General features: G+C 36.0%; 1 protein-coding gene across 3 annotated transcripts in view; it reads left to right on the plus strand.

The window, feature by feature from the left end:
- The window catches only part of Mid1 (midline 1), a 363,560-nt gene that overhangs the window by 143,363 nt on the left and 205,452 nt on the right, over positions 1-14,745 (plus strand). Inside the window, exon 1 of one of the 3 annotated variants that reach the window (XM_031371515.1) lies at positions 7,657-7,706. The exons of 1 other annotated variant lie outside the window; for it this stretch is intronic. The gene's annotated coding sequence lies outside the window, so the exon portion shown is untranslated. Of the gene's footprint in view, positions 1-7,656; positions 7,707-7,747; positions 7,904-14,745 lie in introns of those variants that run through there. One more of the 3 variants, XM_031371507.1, reaches the window with a different exon arrangement.

Raw genomic sequence — 14,745 nt, forward strand, 5'->3', positions numbered from 1 at the left:
AAAAAAAAAAAAACCTACAAATAAATCAATTCCAACATTTTATAGAACTAATAACAATATTAACATTTTGATGTAGCCTCTCATAGAATGTTTTAAACATAAATGTAACCACAAAATCTGAATTCAACACATGCTTGCTAAGTATGTTAAAAGCAAAAGTTACTTCTAGAACTTTTGGCAGCATGTTTGCTTATGTGCCCACTAAGAATTTACTATTATTTGAATGTCTATAATTTTACCCAATTTGTGTGTGTGTGTGTGTGTGTATGTGTGTGTGTGTGTATGTAAGTGTGTGTAGTGTAGTATATATACATATTAGTATGGGTATATACACATCTGCATGTAGATTCATGTGTGTGTACACATGAATTGTAGAGGCAAGAGATTAATACCAGGTGTCTCTTAATTTGTATCCACTTTATTTTATGAGATAGTGTATGTCATTGAACCTAGAGCTCACTGATAGGCTGGTTTGGTTAGCTATTGAACTCCAGGAATTCTCCCACCATAGCATTGGGATTATGGGTATGTAATAATTCTCCCGCCATACCTGGGTTTTACCTTTGTGCTAGGGATATGAACTTGTGTCCTCAGGCCTATGTACTGGACACTTTATTTGCTGAGCCATCTCCTCAGCCCTGTTTTGGTGTTATTGAGATCAAAGCACTTGATATATAGCCTAGGCTGGTCTTAAACAGAAGCCTGTGATTACAGGTATGTGTGACTATGCTCAGCTTGCTATGTCACTTTATAAATGGTGGTATAATTATTATAGATAAACTTTCAAAAAAGTGGCATTAAAACTTCACATTCACCCCATATACTTTTCAAATCCTGCCATACCCACCACGAGATAGAATATTATCTATGTCACCTTTCCTCGGACCTCAGTGAAATTTTGTGAGCACCTCAGTTTGGCAGATAGAACACCAGATGACTTCCAAAAGAGATTATAAAAGATGATGTAGTTCCTTCCTAGCCATCCTATGGGACTCTCATTCCAGGAACCTAGCCAGCATGCTATGGAAAAGCCTGACAGTCTCAGCTGAATTCTCAGGCAAAAGCCAGTATCAACTGTCAGCATGTGAAGAGCAGCTCTTCAGATAACTCCAGTGTCTAGATTTTCAACTACAGCAGTCAACAAAACATAGAGCACAAGCAGCTGTATCCACTGAAGCTTTCCAAAATCCAGGCAGCTTGTTAAGTCATTAGGTGTCCTCACAGTTTGTTACACAATCATGGACAACAATATCAGCAATGTGTCTTTGAGTGACCATACCACGTTTTTGTAGGCAATTATTTATTTTTAGAAATATATTACTATAAAATGTTTTATTTTTTGTTCTTGTGCTTTTGGTTATAAAATATCACTAGATTATACAGTTCTAGGCACAACAGTATATAGAACACTGTTTTCTCAGTATTAATTTTTTTAGAAATAGAAATGCAGTCTGAAGACTATGCACATCTTAGGGAATATTGATGTGAGTTTTAGTAGTTCAACTTAATGTAGTTAAATAGTCTAGAGACATATGATTTAGAAAGTTACACTTAAAGGGTTAAGGAGGTGGCTCAGTTGATAAAATGCTTTCTGCCTAAGTAGCTGATCTAGAGTTTGGATCTTATGCACTAATATGAAATGCTAAGTATTGTTGAGAGAGTATCTTATTTCTGTATGAATACAGAACATGTCAATAATAAATTGGATGGCCTATGGCTAAGGCAGGAAATAGAACATCTAGGAGGTAGAAGGAATTATGACATAGAGTCAAGCACAGGAAGATTTGCCCAGAAACATGTGATGAGACAGATACAAGGTACCTAAGCACAGATAACCACATGGCAGAATGTAGGTTAAAAGAAATGGGATATTTTAAGTTATGAGCTACTCAGAGAAGAGCCTAACTATATGGCCAAGTTATTTGTAAATATATTTTGAGTCTATTTCTGGGAGCATTCTTCTGTGAGGAAGAATCAAACCTAGCTTCTACAAACTATGGCAATACATTCTTTGGCAATCAGATTAGCTAAAATATTCCAATAGCAAGTTTTGGGTTCAGCAAAAGATTTTGCCTCAAAAAAGTTATGATGGACATTAACTGATAAAGACATTCTGATTTCACCCTCTAAAATGTATATACAGGGGCACATGAGCAGTTGTACATGCATGTGCATGCACCCATATATATAAACATGCATGTGTACATGCATACATACCACAAATACACATATATATGCAAAGAATAGTGATACATTCTTGTAATCATGCTGCTTTAGGAAACTGGAAGTAATGGAGGATTGCAATTTTGAAGTTAACATAGGCTATAAGGTGAGAGTCTAGCTCAAAAAAGAAAGGAAGAGAACAAAAAAAAGTTATAGTATACCTAAAATGGTTTTGCAAAATACATCTTTATAAACTCAATAATGAAAATGACAGGCCCCTGCATATTAAAAAAAAAACACTGTGAAAAAAAGAATTTAACAATCATAAAATATATTGCATTCCATTTCAAATGACAAACATGATCATGCAGATATGGATTTTGAAAGTGTCTTAATTCAGCTTTGATTCTATCCCAGACAACCCTTGGATAGGCCTGGCCACTTAATAGCCCTCACTTCATGGTACAATAACTCTTACTGATGAATTTAAACTGCTAGAACTTAAAAGTCTCTTCACATCTAGAAACTTCCCATGTGCTTTTTACAGATCAGACAATTCTTTTCTTTTTCCTTATGACAGTTTATCAATATTTTTAAAATAAAAAATAACTATAAATCACATTAATCCTTTTATTTTTTATAAACCTGCGAGAAATAAAATAAACATCTTTCTTAAAGATTTCCTAAGGGAATAAGAAATTTAATCAAATATATCATAAATTAGATATGAGATAATTATAATTTACTTCAATAATAATTGAGAGTTAACACTCTTTACATTTTCAAAGTTGTCAACCATTGTTTCATCTGAATTTCCACTTATAACTGTGTATGTGTATACACGTGTACACATGTACACACATTAATATGTGTGTTTGAGACAGAATCTCATGTAGCTCAAGCTGGCCTGAACTCATGTAGTTCTAGGTGACCTGAACTCATGTAGCTGAAGCTGTCCTTGAACCCCTGGATCTTCTTCCTCCACTTCCCTAGTGCTGGATTTACAGGTTTGTACCACCATGACAGGCTAGATAATTCTACTGGAGTCTAAAGACATTGTTTTGTGTAAGGGTTGACTCAATCCATACTGTCAAATAATGAGATGCAAACGTCTCAACTGGTTGCAGAGAACAGCCAAGAACTGGGTTAACTGATATATTTATTACCTAATAATGACAAGTCAAAAGGAGAGGACCTTGGCCCTGTGAAGGTTCTATGCCCCAGTGTAGGGGAATGCCAGGGCCAGTAAGCAGGAGAGGGTGGGTTGATGAGCAGGGGAAGGGGGGGAGGGAACGGGATTGTTTTATTTTTTGGTTTATTTTATTTTATTTTATTATTTTCTTTTCTTTTTCTTTTTTCTTTTGGAGGGGAACCTGGGAAAGGAGATATTGTAAATAAAGAAAACATCTAATAAACAAAACAAAACAAAACAAAGTTAAAAGGCAATGTTTTTATGTTACTTAGAGCCAAATTTAAAATGCTCTGGCTATTCTAATGTCAAGTGCTTATGTGTGTGTTACTATCTGTTCATGTCATTATATTAACAATACTAATATCTTAATGTGGACATTGTAGCTTACAAAATGCTTGCCCATTTGTGTTCACTGTTTCTTCTAATCTTCAATACAAGATAAAGAGATCCGCATTGTTTTTAAAATCACTCTATTGGTAAAGTGCGTCCAAGAAAATGAAGACATAAGGCAGAGACAGCCAGAGCTTGAAAACAAATGTTGTATTATTATCTCAAGTCTAGCCCTTTGAAAGTAGAAATCAGAGAAGCCCACCCTTTCCCCTAAGTTTGTCACTTACGTTATGCTAAAATGGTACCACCCAGAGGAAGAGTAAATAAATCTTTTCTGTAAGGGCCAAATGGTAAATGGACTCAGTTTTGTGAACCATCTGGTCAACTACCACAACTATATACCTTTGCCATTGGATTTTGGTTGTGAGCATAGCCTTTTTAATATCAAGACATCTCTTCATGCCCACCTATGTCATTGTAGTCATAAGTAGTCACTGCTGTCTATGAATGAATGGGCATATCTGTATTCTAGTAAACATCTACTTAAAAAATGCATAGGGCTCTAGTGTGCTAAGCCTTGAGCCCTGATATACAAGGCTAAGTAAAACACAGAAAATGCTATGTGTGTTTCTGCTATTTCCATTTCATTTACTCTTTCCCTTTATGAGAAATTCTTTATTATATCATATATCCTTTAGTTCTTTCTCTCCCTCTCTCTCTCTCCCTCCCCTCCTCTCTTCTCATTTCTGTTCCCCCCCCCCGCTAATCTTTGTACCTTCCTTGTACCCCTAATCCCCATACCTTTGATGGGCACTTGATTTTCTTTTCCCAGGCATCTATATACATATTAGTACATGGATATATGGCATTCATTTTTTTTTTTGCAGTATCATAGTACCTTATTATATAGCTGTGTCACAGATTTGTGAATTTGCTGCTGGCACTTGAATGGTTTCCTTTATATTACTTGAACATGTGACATTTTATGATTGTAGCAGTATTTTTGTGGAATAATTCTCTAGAAAGTAGGATCAATAGCAGAAGGGTCCAGGCATATGCAAATTTGATCCAGACTGTGATCACATTCTATCAGCAACCCACCTGTAAGAGGCCCTGTTTCTATAGAACCTCACTAATGATGAAGAGATTCAAACTTTTACTCTTACTCTACTGTTATGTGAGAAAAGATGCAATTTCTATTGACTTTTTTTAATTAAAATGAGTTTTTGACAAATGCTTTGTCTCCTGACTTACGATCTTTATCTATTTTTTTTTTTTTGAGCGATAGACTTTGCAAAGTTTCAATACTAATTACACATGATGGAGATTGGTCATCTGTCTTCAGTAATTTTTTATTTGACTATTCTGTTTTCTGACCAAGAAAAAATTAATTATTTGCCAATAGATTTATTGACTATAAATAAATAAAATATAGATATAGAATTATAAATGGAAATACAGATGCAGATATTTGTAGTAGACATAAATAGCTAGATTTTTTTCATATCCTCCATGTGCTGAATATCTGGGATGAATATTAGATGAAGTAATAAAAGGTCAGGCTGGTAATTTTCATGAAAAGGTACTTGCTGCCAATCAAGACAACCTGAGTTTGAACCCTGGGACCCACCTGGTAGAAGAGGACAATGAATTCCTGAAAGCTCTACTCTGATATTCATATACATGTCATAGCATGAGTGTCCCCACACATGTACATGCAAAATAAGTAAACTGAGATATAATTTTAAAATGAAAACTTTAAAGAGGATAATAAAGACAGTGGTGAAAGTTTAAAAACTATTATATATTTTCTTTGCCAAAAAAAGTTTGCATCAGAAGTTCAAATGAATTTGCTGAGTGTCATTTTAAATGTTAACACCAGTGTGATATACAATGAAAAAATAAGACATGCAGCAGAGCCACATGGCCAAGATTAATGTACGAGCTACTCATTATACAATACTGCATAGGATTTTTCTCCCTTTATTTCCTTCTCTAATTTTTCTTGTTTTTTTTTATTTCTAGATGAACTCTAATATAGCTCAGGCTGAACCTTATTTGTAGCCCAGTTGAACTCCTGATTCTCCTGTCTTTACCTCCTGAACACTGGAATGACAAGCTTGCGCCACCATGACAGACTAGGAAACCATTTCTAATCTTAAAAAAATCAATGTGATATTCAATGAGTTCCAGTAAGTCTGAACTTTTATTCAAATAATTTATCTTTGCAGCTGCTTGCATCTAATTTAACTGTAACACCTGCTAAATTGCATGTTACAAATGGCAGTAGTATCAGTGGACAAGTGTTCAGTACTAATACAAAAACTAAATGGTTAAAAATTGCACCAAAGAGTACACATGGTGGGACTCATGGCTCCAGCTGCATATGTGGCAGAGGATGGACTAGTCAGTCATCAACGTGAGGAGAGGCCCTTGGTCCTGGGAAGGTTATATGCCCCAGTGTAGGGGAATGCCAGGGCCAGGAAGTGGGAGAGGGTGGGTTGGTGAGCAGGGGGAGGAGAGAGGGGCGAGGGAACAGTTTTTTTATTTTTTTTCCGGAGAGGAAACTGGGAAAGGAGATATCATTTGAAATGTAAATAAAGAAAATATCTAATAAAAATAAATAAATAAATAAATAAATAAAATGTCCCTTTTGAAGGTAATTATTATTCTGCTCTCAGATTACAAACTTTTAGAATATTGTATTCTGTGATGCTTTGTTTTATCTGAATGTTCTGCTCAATTCATATCTTGACCTCCTTCCATTTCCCTAGCAAAGAAGAGTCAGAAAAATGAAGTTTAAGACAGATAAGTTATATCTTTGCACTTCATGCTTAGTTTTACTCTTCAGTTGGCATTGTTATTAAGCAGAGGATTTTTTTTCCTTTTCAAGGAGATGAGGCAGGATTGGGACTTGGGGTGAGGGTACAGCCAGAACTGTGATGTCACAGATTGCTTTCTCTCTTGGGAAACTCATTCATCAAACTGTCACCTCTGATTCTGTGTAGGGTCACTTTGGAAAGAGGCAGCATGCCTCAGTTTCGGCATACTGAAGTGTCAGTCTGTAGTGAGGCTGCTGGTGTGAAGGCGATTCATTTCATTTCAAAGGCCCAGTGGCACGCTGCCCAACATGGGCACAAGCACAGCGTGCTCCTTAGGAATAATGACTCCAAACACCTTTCGCTCTGAAATGTAGAACTGTGCCATCTGCTTGTCTCCTCTGTGATTTATTCGCTTCGCAGTTTTAAATGATGTAGTAAAAAAGGTAAGACTTCTCTTTTAAAAAGTAAAAAAAAAAAAAAAATGTCTGTAGTATATTTCCTTTAAGTTATATAGATATTTGAATTTATAGTATAAATATAATTTAATAATATAAGTGTGGCCCCTGTCCTGGGATTATCAGGTAAACTTTTTGTCTTTGTTTTTGACAAAAGACCATGCCTTAAAACTTAGCAGTTTGAGATTCTTTAATATTTTAAAAGCCTGTTTTTAAAAAAAATACTTTTTGTAAAATTTAGTATTCCTGAGTATATTTGGTGATAAATTTATACTTCTGTGTTTGATATTCTACTTTCCCTTGCTATTTTCAGTTCATTTCCAGTTTGAGGATGAATTAAAAACTAATAGTCATAATACATTGCCAAGGATTCTTTTTGGTCCAGCCCAATGTAGGCAGATCCTAGCTGGTTGCTCCATAACTCCTTGGAACTCTTTCTGTTCAGGAAGGAAACATGGAGCTATAAAATTCAGAGGAAGTTTAAAGCTAAGGCGTTCCCTGGGAGACAGCAGAGCTTCTGGCAGCCACAGAAGGGAGCCTGGGCTCACCTGCATGCCTGTCGCCTGTCTTAGCCTGTCATATTCCCGTACTAGCTCTTGCTGTGTGATCTGCTCACAAAAGGGTGCAAAGGGCTGGGTTCGAGGACTCAGAGGACTGGCCTGGCAGAAATCAGAAGCAAGAGAACCCTCCTCTTCTCTCCGCCCCCCCCAACCCCCGGAGAGCTGCTACTGCAGAAGTCATTTGGTGTGTGTGCTGCTTCTTCTTGTGAGAGGATTAGAGAATTAGAAGAGGGCTTTGTGAGAAAAATCCTGGGAGAGGTCGCTGGGATGAAAGCAAACAGGGAAGGACGATTTCAGCTCTTCTAGTCCCCCCAGTCAAGTGGCCGAGTTGCTTGGCCTCCAGCAACTAGGGATTTTCTTCCATCCACATTGGAGACACTGGTAAGGCATTTTTTTCCTACTATACTAGGAAGCTATTGCATACGGTTGCCTTTTGAAGTGCTGTGCGGGATGGGGGGTGGGGGGTGGGGTCCTAAGGAAGGAAGTTGGTTAGTGATTCTGGGGACATCCTGCATTGTCTCTGCCTAGTGTAGGAGAAAGTCGCTGTTCACTGCACAAAGGGCTTGTGGCCAGAGAACAATTTCACTTCTCCCAAACTTGATTAGCATCACTTTTGAGTACTGGATTGAAACAAAATGGGTACACATGAAATCACTAAGGCCTATACTGGAATTCACTTATTGGCAAATAATCACATTTTAAAGCCTTTTTATTTAAATTTGAACAGTTTGGGAGTATAACGCTATAGAAATTGGTGGTGGGGGATCAAACCCTTTGAGAAAATTCTCAACTATTTATGTTCTTGGGAAAATGAATTTCACCCTTGTGTGTTTTGTTACATTTGTAACTAGAGCTATGTGGGCCAGAATAGTGGCTAATAACCCAAGTACTGCCAAGAGTAAGTTCCAGACAGAATGAGAACAGGGTAGAACATTCCCAGAAAAAGTGTGGGGGGGAATGAAATTTGGCCTTTCTGTGCAGAACATCCTATTTTATATTTATTACACATAGATCTGTGCTCACTGGAAAGAAGAAATGAGCAACCTGCCATTACATTCAGAAGGAGGAGGTAGCACACCCCTTCAACATTTTCCAAGATTCTGCTGCACATACAGCCTAATTTGCCAACTAATATTAATCCTTGATTCCACTATGTTATTTTTTGGAGTTAATTTTGTTACTTGTATGAAGATGCAAATATACATTTATACTACTTGTAAACACTGTCTCAATGCATGGATGGATACACATATATCCTTTTAGTTCCTCCTCCTGAGATACTTGAATGTAAAGAGTTCAAAAATACGGTTATTTTGTTTGAACCAAAGTTTTCCACAAGCAATATACTGAGGTGTATATTCAGAGTTTGAGGATGTGTATAGAGAAGAAAGTACTGGCCAGTTAGTCTAGAAGCCTCTCCTAGTAGCTTCAACCAAATTCCTGAAATCTCTGTCCACCCCTCCCCCACCTTCAGGAAGGACAGCATAAACATTTTTGTTGTTGATTCTTTGAAAAATTTTAGCTGCTGACTAATATAAGGGCCTCCTGCATTTCTCCCTGCTTATTAAAATCAAACTAAAACCATTGCTTTATGAAATGTTCTGGTGTTCAATGTTTCTTTATAAACTTAGTGTGTGTGTGTCTGTGTGTGTGTATGTATAATGCAGTTAATTATCATTCTAGTTGACTCTGCTTACTTTGAAATACTGATCACTTGATCCCTCCACTTATTATGTAGGTCCACAACTTGGACTTCAGTTAGAAACTAGGTCTATAGGATTTTTTTCTAATTAAATTGCAGTATTAAGATGACCTGATTATTTTCAAAATTGAAAATACATGTCATTTTAATAACATTCAGGGTTTTCAAAAGTATATATCTAAATAAATTTTTCTGCACCCATATTAATGGGAAAACTTAAAAATATAGTCTCTCTAAAATGAGCTAATGATTTGCCAAAAGTAATTCAATTTCTTTTCAGTTTCAGGCTTTCCGTCTTCTATCAACTGAAAACGTTAGTTCAACCAAATAGTTTTCTCTTCTACCTTTAGGAGCTGTTTAGAGAATGCTGACAGTTACTTTGGGGAGGGGCTGGGGCATGTGATAACAGTAAATCAATTTATCTGTGGACTGTGAGGATGCCTTGGAGCTTTGCAGGTTTTGATCAATGTCATCCACTATTCTCTGCTCATTCCACTTTGAAAGACTATTTACTTTCATCATATTTGAGCCTGAGAACATGGAGCTTATTAGAATTGATTTTCTTTCCAGGTTGATATTTTAAAATACTTTGGCTGGTCATTTTTCACTACCACCTTCTGAGATTCTCATTCATCTGGCATATATTATTGAGTGTCTGTCGTCACCAAGGCAACCCGTATTTGCTGTGAGACATGAAGACATTGTTTTGGTGGAGCTTGCTGCAGAGGTAGCCAAGGCCAGGGGCAGAAAGACCATCTCTTGATGTTCAAATGATTTTTGCCCATTCACGTGTCTCAATTGCAAATGTGTTTTCAGTAACAACAGAAAATACTAATTCTTCTGAATTATTGATACATTAAATTATAACACTGGCTACTTAGAACCTAGAAGCAAAGCTAATCAATAATCTTCTCACATAGCCTGGGACCCTCTGTGTGTTGTTCTCATTGATGGACATTTAAATAATTAAAAAAGAGATTTCTTCTGAATCAATCTGACCATTGCACAAGTTGGGGAAACAAAGACCATTTTTTTGTAAGAATAATCTTTACAGCCTATAAATTATTCTTTTACATTTTTCTTTATAATATCATGTTTCATGTTAGATGATTTTTTTCATTAAAATGTTAGGATGTATCTTAAGAATATGTAATTTGTGATTATACTTACAATAAAATGGGAATTATAATAGGTAAATATATAAAATTTCTTGGATCTACCACGTACCTGAGTCCTTTACCACCTACTCTTCTCAACAACATTAAAAACTGGATGTAATGCCCATTTTAAAAATGAGGGAATTTAGTCCTTGAGAACTTAAGAATGGAGTGGATTTTGCCATGTGATTACTAAGGGAGCAAATGAGGATTCATCATCACCTCTTCCACCAATGCTCTTTTTGAGCTTATTTCTCTGTTGCTCTTACCACTCAGGTCTTTCTACACTGCTTAGCTTATTTCAGATACCCTCCTGCTTGTTCTGAACCTTGAAATTCTCTGTGAGCAGATATATTTAACTATGGACAAGATAGTCCCTATACATAATTTTGCATAAAAAAGTGCTTTGGAGCTAAGTGTGGTGATTCATAAAGCAAACTCAGGAGGCTGAGGAAGTAAGATTGCCCTAAGTTTGAGGCCTACAGTATGAGTTCATCAGTCCATCCTGAACAAAAGAATAAGAATGTGTCTTTAAAACTAATGAAAGAAAAAACATAACAAAACCCTGCTTTTCAAGTTTCAAGGAAGAAACAGTATAGCTTTTTATTATCTTTTTATTTAATTTTTATTTTTTATTGGATATTTTAGTTATTTACATTTCAAATGTTATCAGCTTTCCTGGTCCACCCCCCACCCCACCCCCAGAAATCCCCTGTCACATCCCCTCTTCCCGTGTGTCTAAGAAGGTGTTCCCACCCTGCCATTCCCCTACACTGGGGTATAGAGCCTTCACAAGACCAAGGGTCTCTCCTCCCATTGATGACCAACTAGGCCATCCTCTGCTACATTTGTGGCTGGAGCCATGGGTCTTTCCATGTGTGCTCTTTGGTTGGTGGTTTAGTCTCTGGAATCTCTTGGGGGTTTCAAACCCTTGCAGCTCCCTATAGGTTTTAAAGAATCAATATATTAGACTGACATGTAGAAATGAGAGGTTGACTTGGCTTTCTATCATGTGTACCTGGGATTCAGCTAGGAAACTGGTGAATGGCACCAGTCCACATAGACACTGGGATACATATATGTATACTCTGTATAGAGAGTTCTATATAGAGAGCTCTGTCTTAACTCAGCCTCACTTTCTTCTGTATCCACTGCTCCCATTTGAAGCTACTACTTCACAAAAAACAAAATCATGTCAGACTACTAGAGAAAAATGATTACTGAATGTCCTGATAATCTGTTATATTTATAGTATTGTCATTAGTTTATTTCCACATGCTTACCAATTGCTTTGCATATCAACCAATTAGGAAAAATATATCAAAAATGTTAAAAAAAAGCCATGAATTTATTATATTCCTGACATTCTAAAGCTCACAATAGGAGTAAAATAAAGATGAAACACTGTCATAGTAGTGTTCCTTCCGGAAATGTTGAATTAGAATTTAGATTATTTTCTCTGCATCTGAATGTCACCAGCATCCATTGTTTTCTGGTCCTGTATCTCTTGGAGCTTTGTTCCATCAAATTATTTTTCTCATTCTTCATCTTCCCTCCTTCTCTTATAAAAATTATTACATCAAGACTACCAGACAGATAGAGCAGAGTATCCCATTTTGACACCAAAGATTCAGACATTTAAGCACACCTATCTTTGTGGGGTTCATTATTTTTAATGTCACGCATTTTAAATGTAGGTAGGGAAATATTGCAAGAAGTGAAAGTGCCATGTTACCATATTAGAAAGTTCACTGACAGACTTTTGTAGATGGAGGCTGGCTAAGCTGCAGTATTGGAGCAAGGTTAAGAGTGTGGTGGCTTCTCAGATTCTGCTGAGAAGAAAAGAAAGACTTTGAGAGATATTTCATATAATACTTTGACAGAATAGCTGAGAGGAAAATATTATAGTACAAAATAATTCAGGTGAATAATTGGGAGGGAAAGAAAATGGATGACTAAGAAGTAATATGTATGCTGTCATAAGAGCTAGTGCTATAGCACTGCCTAGAAAGTGTTTCTCTCTTGTAACTCAAAATCCATCTGTGAAGACACTGATAGAATTAATAATAACATATTTATTCAATGTATTGCTTTATTCCAAGCATAATACAATGAATCTTCATATCAATCCTTTTAGATAGGTACCTATGTTGTTGTCATCATCATATTTTCATTTTAAAAATTAGATTTGTCCTAGGTTTCAAATTTGCAAGGGGAAAGATTTGAGGGCACATATTCTTGCTCCAGGGCCCATAGTTTCAATTCTTATTCCTGACAGCTTTTTTATACTACCAATTATAGTTTTATGTTATGTGTTTCCTATGAGAATTATTTCTACATTTCCAAAGTTGGGGCAGAAGAATGGTGGGTTATTCCTATCATGATGAGTTGAAATTTGTTTCACTTTCTTGTGAAAAATTCATGTGGAGTCCTGGCCATCAGTAGGATATGATTCACAGTGAAATGTTACAGTTCTATGACAAGTAAGACTGAACTAAAGGGAAGACTAGAAATTTTCTATATTTCTTGCTCTCCAAGAACTTATATCAAGACTGAGAAACAAAATACTGAAACTTCTAAAAAAAAATAGACTACTGAAAAGTGAATAGCTCCAAGAGTTTCTGGGTAAATCTAAAGTTAGCATGTACTCTTTTTATATAGGAAAGTGGGCAGAGCCATGGAAAGTTGAGGGGATGGGATGTACGAACATTTTCTCCAATCATCAAATGGCATAATGTGTTATGTACTTTCCAAGCATTGTCCTGACAAATGCTTTCACGATGCTGAAAGACTATAGCAAAGTATGAACCCCAAGGTCTTTCACTCTGCTATTTGTGTACCTCTGGAGTCTTAGGATGATTTTTAATGTATTGCTCTCTGACTTGATTGTTTTTATTATCCCTATTATTGATTGGCTGTGAAGATTTGAACATCATTCCATGTAGGTGGTCTTTAAAAAATAATCCTTGCCAAGGAAAAAATGAGTATAAACTTTGTCAAACTATTCTATAATAACTATAGAAGCTTTCATGTTAAATTATGAAACATTTGTCTATGGGAATCTATAAAAATTCCTACAATGAAAAATCCTCCTCCCCAAGAGATATTACTAATAATGATATGGGGTTCTTTTGTTTCTGTTGTTCTTTATCATTAGGTTACCAGAAATATGAGTTCATGCCAATTAAACGTGTTTTGTACTTTTGTAACAGAAAGATTTAGGTTGACTTAACCTTTTCGACTCTCCATGTATTTAATAAACAATTGTGTGATATGTACCTACTATTGTGTTCACATTTGATTGTTGCTGGTTGTTCCCATTAGGAAAGCTCTTCTATGCAATGAAAGGAGAAGTATCTTATGGAATAGCACAGCCATATTTGAACTTATTGTTTCTGTCTTCTTGACCCAAAAACCTGGCTCCCATGCCCTACTTAACCATTGTGGTATGATCTTTCTGATCTGGAACAGCCTACCTGGGAATTTTGTCTATATCCTCATGATAAAAGTTATTCATATTTTGAACTATCTGTTCTATTAAAACCAATATTATTATTTATCAACGTAGTCTTCTGCTTGATTTAATGATGAAATTTCAAAATCCGTTTGTTCAATATTACTCTCTGAAATTGTAATTTGCCCCTGAGTAAGAATTTCCAAAACTGAGGTTTACCCAGTGTGTTCTTAGCCAAGCCCTGAGAGGTTCACATTCAAGATGATACTTCTTCAGGCTTATCCCTGTTTACCTATGTGTGAGCACTTCAGAGGAATGCTCCATAAACTTGTTCGAAGTCATGCCAAAAAAGGGACAGTGTTGAATTGATCACATCAAAGTATCTGACCTCCAACCTGCTCATTGCTTAGAGGAGAGCATCAATGGTTAGTTTTAAATAATGAATAATTAAAGATTGATGCCTCTGGATATGGGTAAATCGCATTGAAAATAAGGCTTTTGGGTGATGTATTGTTTGATGTCATCATTCAACTCCAAATCCATCAAGGTTTAAGATTCTGAAAAATACAAGATTTCCCACTGAGTTTTACTTGCCAATATCTTCTCCTGTGCTGTATAACAAAAGCAAATAGTCTAAAATGTCCTATAATAAAGAAAAACCACCTCTTTGTTAATTACATAAACTTTCCCTTAGTGGAGATACTTGAAGTTGAGAACTGAGTAGCAGATTAGTAAGTGGTAGGGAAAGTTTATTCAGATATATGTGTAGGGTACAATATTATAGAATGAGACAACTCTTGGATTAGCTTACATTTTTTTAAGAATAATGAGAGAAGAAATCCACTATTGAAAACTAAGTAAATATAGTTACCAATATACTAATAACATCTGCAAAAATAGTGTGAGTTCT

This window comes from Mastomys coucha, chromosome X (assembly GCF_008632895.1).
Source record: "Mastomys coucha isolate ucsf_1 chromosome X, UCSF_Mcou_1, whole genome shotgun sequence".
NCBI lineage: Eukaryota > Metazoa > Chordata > Mammalia > Rodentia > Muridae > Mastomys > Mastomys coucha.